Genomic DNA, 12,794 nt, shown 5'->3' on the forward strand with positions numbered 1-12,794 from the left:
CTGTTCAATTTTAATGCAGATGGCCTCTCTATTTCTTTCAAACTAATGGTCCTCTCGGTTCAGAAGGTAGACTTTGCTGTCTTCAAAAGAGTTACCTTTGTCTTTCAGATGCAGATGGACTGCTGAATCTTGCCCTGATGGGTTTGTTCACTTGTGTCGTGCCATCTGTTCGTGAACAAGTTTTTTTGTTTCCCCAATGGGCAGATCTGCACAGATCTCATTGCGTTGCACCACATATACCACATTCCTGAGTTTCTTTCTGCTTTATCCTTGGGGTGGACAAGCTTCTGCCTTAAAGTGTGTACATATGTTGTGTTGGTTGAAAATCCTCCTGAGCTTTTCAGATATTTCTACAATTTATGGAATGGCAATGTTGTTTCATATGTAGTTCTCTCTCTTTTTGATCTGTTATGGAAGAACGTCTACTAGATCTTTTTCTGGATTTGATGAAGGCTCAGTTGGGATAGCCAACAGAGCTAAAGAAGCTTCTTAAATGAGAAAAAAAGCACATTTAGGACAATCATGACCTTAATGACTGAGAATCTCCATAGACATTTTGGACTTGCTGTTTTATCTCTCTGTTTTAGCAATGGATCTGGACCATCACTGTCAGTCATCTTCCTTACTGCATAGCAGGCCTGTCAAACTGGTGGCCCATGGGCTAGAAGCTTCACGTGCAGGCCACACCCACCCTGGCTCTGCAAAGGCAAAAAAATGTCATGATACATCATGATACGTCATGTGATGCAATCGAGTTTGACACCCATGCTACATAGAATCCAGTAGGGAGTCCCTGTTTCTATTGAGAGGCACTCTCAAAAAAGGGGGAGCATCAGATGATGAAAGCAGCATTGCACCATCATGACACAATAGAGTCATGCATGTCTAGCCATGGTAGATTTTCTGCCTTCAATCCTAGCCAAGTCTGTTAAGAGGGAAATATTCTGGCTGCAGATTGATTTTAAAAGGGAAGTTGTAGCTTTTTAATTACATTCTTAGTGCTCTAACTATGATCTACAGTCTGGCTTTGGAATGTCTGCTTCACAATCTTTAACTGATTGGCTCCCTAGGAGACTTCATGGATTAAATCAGAAGTTATATTAAAGAAGAACAGTGGCTGAAGGTCTTGATGAATTACTGTGATACAAGTCAGATTAAATGAGAAAACACCATCTTAGTAGTAGAAAGTTGGGCTCCTGATACCCTGGCAGCTCAGTTTGTGCTTGGCTAAGAATAAGGCTTCAAGGGTTGGGTGTTGGCCAATTCTTGCTTGGGACTGTTAGAGAGCCAAAAATTCCTGCAGAATATGCTTGGCGTTCAAGACTTTGTCAAGGTTACCTTGGAGAGTGAAAAATGATTGAAAAAGTCTAATGAGGCCTAGCTTAGAAGGAGTGCTCAAAATGGAGACTAGTCAGGGAATTGTTCACAGGCTTCTACTTAATAAATATGGATCAAACCAGACAGGTTGTTTAATTGCAGGAACATTGTGATCATGGCTGCTATTTTTGTCATTCAATCCATGCAAACCTGGATGGAATAGGCTGTAATTTCAGGCACCTAAAATAGGAGATTCACCTTTTGGAGTTCATTGGGTGAACTAGGGTGATGAATATCAGAGAGCAAAATCTGTACTGAGTTGATTTACAATAGAGTAGCAATGACTTTCCAAGGAATTCCAAGAGACTATGAACTGTAACTTTCCATAAAGACTTTTGGATTTTTGGGTTAGGCCATTTTCATGTAGCCACAAAGACAGAAAACTTTGAAGAAGGACTTGTGAGAGCCACAAGAGAGGGCCAAAGAAAGATCGGAAGAGAAGGTAAAGGAAACCATGTTAACATGGAGTAGGAACTTTGGTTACAGCATAGATTTGGACAATTGGCAAGACTTATGAGAAAGAAACAGAAAGTTAACTTTAGCCACCTCGTATAAGGAAAACTGTACTGTACAAGATGTTCTACAGGTGGCACATTCCACCCACAAGATTAGCTAAAATTAGCAAAAAAATTATCGCCACGCTGTTGGAAATGTAATACTGCACTAGGGATCTTCTACCATATGTGGTGGGAGTGCATGAAAGCTAGGGCTTTTTGGCACCAGATAAGAAAGTATTTGGAAGAGATGCTAAATCAAAGGATGGAGTCGAGGCCAGAATTATTTCTACTAGAGATTACAAAACAAAACATGGCAAAGGTGGACTATTTTTAATGCTGCATATTTTAATGACGGCAAGACTGTTTTTTGCACAGAAATGGAAAAACAAGGAGACTCCTTTGGAGCAAGAAATAATAAATAAAATACTGACATGTGCAGAGATGGACAGACTGACACTAGAACTCAAAGACAAGGGTGAGACAGAATATCACAAAATCAGGGACAAATGGTACTGATGGTTAGAAATGAGGGGGAAAGGCCAGGACAGAAAAACACAGACAAGAAGTGGAAAATATGGTATTAAGAGTGTGTGATATGTAGAAATTGGATATGTATTTATATGATTAGTAATTATATAAAATAAAAGATCAACGGACAGGTAATATGACTGACTACATACACCTATGTAATGGATAAAAAATGTAATTGTTATAAGATCTAATCACTATACAGAAATGTTTATGCCAGAAATGTCACACTATGTCCAATGTTTTTAATGTTTAATAAAAAACTTTATTTTTTTTTTTAGAAAAAGAGAAGGCCAAAGAAACATTTTCAACAGTTTTAGGAAGTTTTAAAGAAGGGGACAGCTAATTGACTTTAAAAAAAAGCTAGGAGAATCTGTGCAGATTTGGAGGAGGTATAGGGTTTAAGGCAAAAAATGGATGTGTTAACCTTCAACAAGAACTTCTCACTTCAGTTCACTGAAATTAGCCTATGTATGTGTAACAAATTCGGTGTGACTTTAACATTGCAGATTATATTTTAAAAATAGATGCATGTTAAAGGCATCCACTTTGCATATATACAATGGAAGCTCAAGCTTCAAAAAATCAAGCCTTGATTCTTTTCAGTAAACCAATTAATATTCAAATGGGTTTTCAAGCAGCTACTTTTATTGCCTTTGTTACAATATAGTAAAATTGTTACAAAAGATTTTATTGTTGATTAAACATCTCAAGACAGAGCAACCAGTCATTTGTTAGATTAGATCTGCAAAATTTGTTATGATAAAGCTAAGAACCCCCAAAGGCCAAATTCAACCTTCTATTTCAGAATTCTTAATAAGTTGTGCGTTTGTTTGCATGAAGGACTGACGGAGTGATTGGTAGTAGTCAATGAAATGAATAGAATAGAATAACAGAGTTGGAATGAGTTGCTAAAGTTTTGGAGGACTGTAACAGATAACATTAATGAGTTTACCCTAATGGTTTTCTTAGATGCTTCCCTAAATTGGTTTTGGAGTGTCTAGATAGAATTGGCATAGATCTGTGTAACAATTTCTTGAATGCTCCTTTTTGACATAGAACTCCTGCTGTTCAGTCATTTACTGCTGAAAGCTTGGAATGCCACCTGCTGTTCGATCAGGGCCTGCTTCTTTGTCCAATTTCAGGCAGCACATAGTAGGAGAGGCTGAGCAAATAGCAACAAGATATTAGCATATATATATATATATATATATATATATATATATATATATATATATATATATATATATATATATATATATAAAATAAAGCTTTCATTATTAACAATTAAATTTCACAGAGCTTAAGTGGGATTATTTTTCAAAATCCAACTTCCATTTGCTAAATCACAAGCTAAATAATTTATTATAATTTTATAATTTATTATAATTTATTATCTATATCAGATACAAGTATAATAGTTAAAGCTTATTTTAAAATGAATCACACCATCTATTCACCCTATTTCTTAACAGTCTATTCAAATGCCCCCCTCCCTCCGTCCTCCCTTCCTTCCTTCCTTCCTTCCTTCCTTCCTTCCTTCCTTCCTTCCTTCCTTCCTTCCTTCTTCCTTCCCTCCCTCCCTCCCTCCCTCCCTCCCTCCTTCCTTCTTCTTGCCTTCTTACTCTGTTTTCTACCTATACAGAAATATAAAATGCAAAGAGTAGCTATGAATAAGAGGAAAGTAAATGGAATCATTCTTAACCTTTTCCTTCTCTTTGACCAAAAATGTTCCTGCAAACCAGCTATCAGCATTGGGAGGTAAATCCTCCCCTAGGATTAGATAAAGTCTTCCCCTCCTGGCCAAATAATGGTTTTTGTGGCTTAGTCTGGACATCAGCAGAGAAGGAAAATATTAATTTTCCTTTCCCCCTTGCTATGAATCTCAGTCAACATAATACCTGCGTAATGTTTTGAATACATGTTGTTATAAGCTATAATTCATTAAAACTGCACCTACTTTGGAATTCTGCAGAATAACAACAGTAAAGAGTCCTCCGGGATTGGACGGCCTATAAATCAATTTAATACATGAATAAATAAATAAGGTAAAAACTTTCTCCATAAATATAAGAGGAAACCATTTTCCTTGAGCTGAGTTCAAATTAATTTACAAAAAGAAATGCGTTTGATAATCACAATGGGGGTTTTGAACAATCTTTCAAAACACACTCTGCCAAATCAAAAGTCTTCAACTAGATGGGACACTCAAGGAATATTTCTCATGTCTCCTTTGAATCCAGAGCCCAGTCATGAAAGCAGATTTCCTATCAATTAATTTTGACTGAAAGCTTTCAGATGTGCACTTACAGAACACCTTGCAAGGAAAGGAAGCTAAATATAATTCAATGTACTGTACTAAGAAAAAAGGTAATTGACTTATGTTATAATGGAAAAACAGGGTGTTTTTGCTTTTGTTCTGGTTCTTATATTCTGATAATGTTAATGGGAACATGAATAGAATTTATAATCTTCTTTTAGTCATATCATGCCAATCAATGGCTGAAGCAGTCGTTGTATGAAAATTATTCTTTTTTCCAGTGTTTTTCAATAAAATACACTTGTGATGGTTTGCTAGCAGCAGGTTGCTGATATACCTCAATCTGACAAGCCTGGAAGCTCTTAGCTCTTCCATCAACAAGCCAATCCTCAAATACGAGAGATAATTGGGCAGCCATGCAGTCATGCAGAAGAGGAAAATTTTAAGAAACCCCCCTACTTTTTTTTAAGCAATAAAGTCAAAATTTTCAATATAAAAATGAGTTCATTGAGAAAAGTGAAATACAAGAAAAAACAAGGAAAGGCAAAGACCCCAAAGACAAAATGCTAAATAGCAGTTAGCAGTTAGACTTATATACCCCTTCATAGAGCTTTCAGCCCTCTCTAAGCGGTTTACAGAGTCAGCACATTGCCCCCAACAATCCGGGTCCTCATTTTACCCACCTCGGAAGGATGGAAGGCTGAGTCAACCCTGAGCCGGTGAGATTTGAACCGCTGAACTGCTGAACTAGCAGTCAGCTGAAGTGGCCTGCAGTACTGCACTCTACCCACTGCGCCACCTCGGCTCTTTCTCCCTAAATGAAATTAATAGAACAAAATCTTGCCCTTCAGGATATATCCAGAATTCATTGGCAAAAGATCACTTGGATCTCCTCCTTATATGTTGTTAATCAAGATCTCACTGCTGCTACTACCCTTCCTTCCTTCCTTCCTTCCTTCCCTCCCTTCCACAACCCTCAGTTTTATAAAATGCTATATTGGTGGAGTTTATCTCAGAGCCAGCCTTTTGCAAAATCCTTCCTCTCTTATTCATAAGTCTTTTATTCTGGACTCTCTCTCTCTGAGTTATCTCTAATCAGCGAATATTTTATCCACGTATTTCTAATTAGAATGTTTCCTAATAGCTTTGAGTTGAGTTCATTCTCTGCAAATCTGTAAAATACAAAAACGCTTGCTGAAAATTGGCAACACAGTTTTTGCCTTTTTGAAATCAGATACATGCAAAACTTTGAATGGTTTCCTAAATAAGTTGAATATAGTTTTATAAAATATCTAAATATTATTCTAAACTGCAAGATCAAAACTCAGAACTCTCCCCAAAGATTTACCACATTCTCATTGCCTCTTCACTCACTGCTGCTTCTGTCCAGTTCAACACATTTAAAGCTCTGTCTTAAATTCCAGGAAAACTGTAGTGCTTCAAATTGTTGGTTTCCAGATAAATTGAGGTTATAGCCCCAGAATCTCATTGATCAAGCTCTTTAGGCATGAATTTATCTGGGGAATTCAGGGATTTGTGGTTTCAAGACACCTGGAAGACACAAGGCTTTGATCATACTGAACCTATTCTGTCTCAGACTTCTCAGCCTGATGCCTCTAGGAAAATTGCAAGCAACGGATATCAAAGAATTATGTCAAAAGCTGCAAAATACATTTGCTCTGTTAATGACTTAGTCCTTGCTTGTTTGCCGAGAATATACACTTCATTTGCAAAAGAAACCCCTGCCCTAGTTCTGTTTGGCACTATGATAAGGAAGATTAAAGTTATTTGGGGTGGGGTTTGTTTTGGTTATTAAATGATAATGAACTCACATGGCTTTCCATATTCTGAAAGGGCAATTATCAGAGCATATAAATTTAATCAAGGAATTGGTTAAAAGGCCCCATTATTATTCACTTATCTTTTTTTTAAGTTAATGATGTAGAAGTCAGTAGTCTGGTATATAGCAAGATCATGTTTCATTGCTTTGATGAAAACAGTATGTTTTTTCATCTATCTCTAGAGCACGGCTAGCGTCATGTTACTGTCACATGACTTATCGTGATGTTTTTCTCCCTTCATGGAGTTGGAGTGGGTGTGGCCTGCGCCTGATGCATCCGGCCCCCAGTTTGACACCCCTGCAAGTCTAGAGGGACTCTACAGTGAGTGACTCTGGAAGGAGAAGAGCCAATCATCACCCACAATAAAGCCATCTGGAAATCAATTTTGCCTTCATTCTAATCAAGGTCTCTAACTATAGTATGTAAGTTTTATATATAAAAAAATACTACTGCTACCCGTATTTCTTTCTTCTCTAAGAAAAGGCAACATAATTGTTGTGGAACTGTTGTGGCCCAGCAGGAGCCGTTGGAGCTGCCACCCGACTCCGACAGCGAGGGGCCCTGAGTCGGCCCTGGAGGATGTGGAGGACCCTGGACAGGGTTCTGACTCTGAGCAGGGCGCAGAGAGACTGGTTGGCCACCAGGTGGCACCTGAGCCTTGGATCAGTGGGGAGGAGACAAGGGAGAATGATCCAGAAACCAACAGTGAGTTGTTCCGGAGGCACGCCATCAAAGAGCTACTCGGCATCAAGAACAACTACGTAATTACAGGAGGTAATTACGCTCAGCTGATGGTCATTAGGCTCCTCTCCAGACTATAAAAGAGACTGCTTGTGCCACGCCCTTCTTGCAGAAGTCAATGCTTGGACTAAAGAGAAACTAACTTGGCAGGCTGGATTGCTGCCAGAGTTTGTTTGCATTGCTGCCAAGGTTTGTCGGACTTGCTGCCAAGGTCCTTATCTGTTTGTTTACTTGGCTTTCAGCCACCGAGAGTCTGGACTTGCTATTAAAGGACATTCTCATTAAGCGTGTCTCAGCTTTCGTTACTGGACGGAGGAGGGGGTCAGAACAGGAACATAGGGGCAGCAGATATTTAGGCACACATACACCTCTCCAATGTTTTTGCTGGCTGATTTTCAGGACGATGTACCTGCTCTTTCCAATATTTCTACACTGGGTATGTAAGCCTGGACATCTCTTCTGGCTAAGGCTCTTTAAATATCAGTGAATCCTATCTTGGCAGAACAATTAGAAGGCGCACCAGCTCTAGACTAGTTAGATTTTGCACAGAACATTTGAAAACTTTAAGGAAATCAACATTTCTCTTGCAGGTGACATTAAAACAACATCATATTCCAGCCATGAGAGGGCAAGGTGTGACATGTATGTATCCAAAGAGCAACGCTGTGATACCTCTGAAGGATGCCGTAGATGTCACCAAAGCTCTCTCTCTCTCTCTCTCCAGATACTTAAGAACTAATGACTGAAATGCAGGATCTCCTGTGGGAGACCCTTTTGGGAGTATGCTCAACAGACCGTGGAGAAAAGAGTGGCTCTTTTGCACAGCTTCTTTAGCTACATCTGACTCTCACTGCTTTAATTAAGAGACCCAGCTTCCACTGTCAGATTAGTTTAGCTGCCTGAACAACTGTAAAACAGCTGCCCTTCTATCCTGGACAGACCCTCATAGGAAGCCCTAGGAAGTTGCAAATTCACTTCCGATCTGCAAGCAAAGTCTGTTGAAAGGCTGGTGAACAACCTCATCTGCTGACTTGTACTCGTCATGGACTCTGTTCCCTTTCCTGCATTTCTGTTAACAAGGTTATACTGAAGCCCACAAACACTTTATGGCTTCAATGCAAATTGAAGCATTGAACCATGGTGGCCCAGTGGTTAGAGTGCAGTACTGCCAACTACTTCTGCTGACTGCCAACTGCCTGCAATTTGGCAGATCAAATCTCACCAGGCTCAAGGTTGACTCAGCCTTCCATCCTTCCGAGGTTGGTAAAATGAGGACTCGGATTGTTGGGTAAAATATGCTGACTTTGTAAACCATTTAGAGAGGGCTGTAAAGCACTATGAAGCAATATATAAGTCTAAGTGCTATTGCTATTGCAACTGTACTTCTTTATATTTATTCAAGATGAAACAAAGCTGCAGTTAAGTATTTCATCACAAGATGGCATCAGAGGGCTTTGCAAAATAGATCACTTTCTTTCTCTCTCTCTCTCTTTAGAACCCAATAGCCACCCTATTATCTACAGAGATTCTCACTTATTCCGGTCATAGTTATTCCAAAGGTGTTTGTTTTTTCCAAGAGGCAAGTGGACTTTCGGTTTTTCTTGGAAGACGTTTCGCTTCTCATCCAAAAAGCTTCTTCAGCTCTCTATTGCCTTCCCTTCTTCACAGACAAGAATATTTATAAGTTCTTATGGTAAGTTATATACTCTGACCAAATGATTGGAAATGCCTCAGCTTGGCTATTTTGTGTAGAATTGTTTTTCTTTCCTTGCACTATTGATATCTACAGATGTGCTTTGTTTCAATTTGAAACTATTCAGGGTGACAACACTGATGGGAAGAAAAACTTTACAGCTAACCCTCACATTTACAATCTTTGCAGGTGTGTAAAACAAAGGAAGGGATGCAGTGGGTCAGTGGCTAAGATGCTGAGCTTGTCAATCAGAAAGGTCAACAGTTCAGTGGTTTGAATCCCGCAAAATGGAGTGAGCTCCCGTTACTTGTCCCAGCTTCTGCCAACCTAGCAGTTCGAAAGCATGTAAAAATGCAAGTAGAAAAATAGGGACCACTTTTGGTGGGAAGGAAACAGCGTTCTGTGCGCATTTGGCATTTAGTCATGCCAGGCACACAGCCACCGAGATATCTTCAGACAGCGCTGGCTCTTTGGCTTTGAAACGGAGATGAGCACTGCCCCCTAGAATTGGGAACTACTAGCAGCACATATGTGTGAGGTGAACCTTTACCTTTAAAGGAAAGGAAAGCAAAAGTAAGACCGTTGAGCACAGTCAAAGTTTCACTTAGCAACTGTTTCACTGAATGACTGAGTTACGAGTCCTAACTGCAGTAACTAAAAGACTGTAAGTATTTATACTATAACTTTTGAATCTTAAAGATGGCTTAGCTACCTAATCTCAATAATTACTGCTTTAACTAATTTTTTAAAAATTCATTACCTAGCATGGGGAATTGAACTGGAAAGACAGAAGCATCTCTGGGAAGCCACCTGTAAATTGAGCGATTCCAGCTCAAGGCTTGGTCTCTTTAACCATCAGTATATATCAAACGCTGATGCCATCCATCTATATATCATATTCTTGGAGTCCTTACTTGCCAGGGAAAGATTAATGCTATTTCCACATTAAAAAAAAATAGCTGCAATTTTATTTCTCAACCTGATGATGGAACATAAATAAAATAACTGGGGTTTCCAATTCAGAAAAAAAATTGGTGGTTTGTCAAAAATCAAGTGCTGCTTTAACTATTTTTTTTTTAAAAAATAGTTTTTTAAAAAAGTATGGATTAGGTGGAGATAAGATCATGTTATCTTCTTTGTCACAAGGTCACTATTTATACAAAAACAACTTCAATAAGTATAAAATCCTTATGAATCAGTTTTCATGCTCTGTCTGATCATGACTAAAGGAACAAACCATTTTCATAATTTTAGTTTGTCTAAACAGTATAAATCATTTATCTGCAAACATTTAAGATGGGGTCAGTGCAGTGCTGGGTTCCGGATCCCATTCCAACTGGTACGGTTGGAACGGGCCCAGTGTCCACATGGACATACACAGCGTGTGCGCATATGCGTCGTACTGTCCAGCAACGCCTCCGCAAGCCTTCGTGATGCTCCAGTTGCTCAGCGGAGCATTGCACAGGCGCTGTACATGCCATGCGTGTGCACGGAAGTGCTGAAGACTTTAAAGACAGGTAAGGAGTGTGGGAGGGTGGGCCCTCCAGAACACCATACCAGAACGGTACCCGGTGCTCCGGGCAGTCTCCAGTATGCCCATACCGGGGCATACTGCCTGCAATCCACCACTGAATCGATGGCATTATAGGTGTGTGTGAAATAGATTGGTTTTATTTTGATGGACTGTGGAGTAAACGGTTTTCCTCCAGGAGGAACATCTCAACCTCCATCCCAACAACACTGGCAGGACAAGCAACTGTAAACAGGCCAGGAGGAAACTCCACACTCTCTACCTTTGATGATGTTACCAGCCGAGTAATGACTGCAAGCAACAACCAAGCTATGAGCACCAAGATCTCTGCATCCCAACCTGTTGAAACTTTAACTAGTAGATCAAACAGTTAGATGAGATATGCAAAATGGAAGCAGAGAAGCCTTTTAAGGTATTTCTGGAAAGCCTGGGAGAAGCTTCTGTATCCACACATACGTAGATACTACACATAGGTATTGGAATGTTCTAAGAAAGTCTTAAAAGCAAAATCAAGCAAAACATTGTCATGGCTTTATTTTGATCTGATAAGCAGAAATACACATTGATTGCTTCAGAAAGCACATTCAAAGAGGTGCTTCGTTTAAACTTTGATTATATGAGCTCCCATTCAAAAGTCTGTGCAGGCCTATCACATAATATACCTGTCTTCACAAATTAGAGCCCAATCCATCTTCTCTCATGCGATTGCCTTAATATTGTAAATCACTTTGGAAATTTGAAATTGAATTTAAATTGCTACCAATGTGCTGTGCTTCTAGTGTCAACGCATAACTCAATGATAAAAGACATGCCTTGCAGACAGAAGTTTTTAATTGCTGGCATGTCAAGATATAAATGGTAAAAACATTTTAGACACCAGTTGACTTTTTTCCAATCAACAGAATTCCGAATAATGTATAATAATGTAATAATTATTATAATGTAATGTATAATAATGTATCAACAGAATAATGTCTATGGAGACAGCATAGGATTCAGCAATGGACCAACTATTTTCATGGGAATATTTTTGTTTTCCTGCCAACTTGAGGAGGGATGGATAGCATTTCAACTTCAAGCAATTGTAAAAGTGTGTTGTAATATAGGTAAGTATAATGAGCTACTCTGGCCATGGCAGAGTTTGAATGGCCCAGTAGCACAGTTACTTTAGGATCTCAAGATCTACTGAGCTTGAGAAACAGAGTGGTATATACAGAGAGGCAACAATTCTCCTTTTTGTCTACCTCTCTGCCTGATTTTTGTCTATGAGATTGCTAATTTCAGGCTACTTCCTTCCAGGCTGAATTAAGGCCAACTGATGTCCTAAGCATAGCCAAACAAATGGTGCCCTTTGATGGAAGCAAAATTCTCATGCCATGAGATGGAAATAAAAGTGGTGTCTACCACACCCTCAAACAAACTTGTAAAGATTAGTCATTCATCACACCAAAGAAAAGGGTTTTTTAAAAGAATGCAGTTATAGTTGAACATGGCAGATAAAGACAATTAGAAAAAGCCTAGCTAAAGTCAAGTGTAATAGGAAAGAAGATAGCTTGGGGGGGGGGGGCTCTTTGGGACTGGACTGCTTCCTTCGATCCCTTTTTCTCAGCCACACACACAGGGACTAGATGTTCTTGGACTCTCTTCCTGGTAATATATAACTAGCTTGATTCTAGGCTTTGCCTATAGCTATAAATGTGTTTCCTATTAATAAATCTTCTTTCTGCTACAGTTACAGAACTTGCTTCACTAAACAATGTTTGCGTTAGATTCCAATATCAGGAACATTCTCTGGAATGTTTAAATCTCCAACAGGCTTAAACTCTACTTATCCTTGCTCTACTTTTAGTCTACTAAGATCTACCTTCTCTTGGGTTTAGACAATAAGGTTGGGAGAGTTAGTATCTACCTAGGTTTTCCTACTAGTACTCCATATTATTTCTAAGCAATATAGAACAATATTTCTGAATATCTCCTTCCCAGCTATTTCTGACCTTCATTTGCTTTGTACAAAGGTGAAAGTATTATGGCCTCCTAATTTAATTCGTAATTATTTCATAATTTAATAAGCTTATATACCGCCCAATCCCGTCGGACTCCTGTGCAATTTCCAAGCCTTCGGGTAAACTGAATCTCAGCCTTACTGCCCTGTTAGTAGGGTTGTTACAAACTCTGTCATTACCTGTGGTTTTAAATTTTTCACAGCTTCTTAAAGAACTTTACCTGCATGCCTGTAAACCCTCTCTCTATGACTGTTTTGTTTCTTGGTGCTTGGGCTAAATGGCAGAACTGGTTGGAAGTGGTGATGACATGATCAGTCACTATA

General features: G+C 39.1%; 1 long non-coding RNA gene across 1 annotated transcript in view; it reads left to right on the top strand.

Moving 5' to 3' along the window:
- LOC116503061 overlaps positions 1-7,065 on the top strand; it is a 45,407-nt gene extending 38,342 nt beyond the window's left edge. Inside the window, exon 4 of the long non-coding RNA XR_004254647.1 lies at positions 6,686-7,065. This is a non-coding gene — a long non-coding RNA (uncharacterized LOC116503061). The remainder of the gene's footprint in view (positions 1-6,685) is intronic.
- Positions 7,066-12,794: the final 5,729 nt, after the last annotated feature.

This window comes from Thamnophis elegans, chromosome 2 (assembly GCF_009769535.1).
Source record: "Thamnophis elegans isolate rThaEle1 chromosome 2, rThaEle1.pri, whole genome shotgun sequence".
NCBI classification, from domain to species: domain Eukaryota; kingdom Metazoa; phylum Chordata; class Lepidosauria; order Squamata; family Colubridae; genus Thamnophis; species Thamnophis elegans.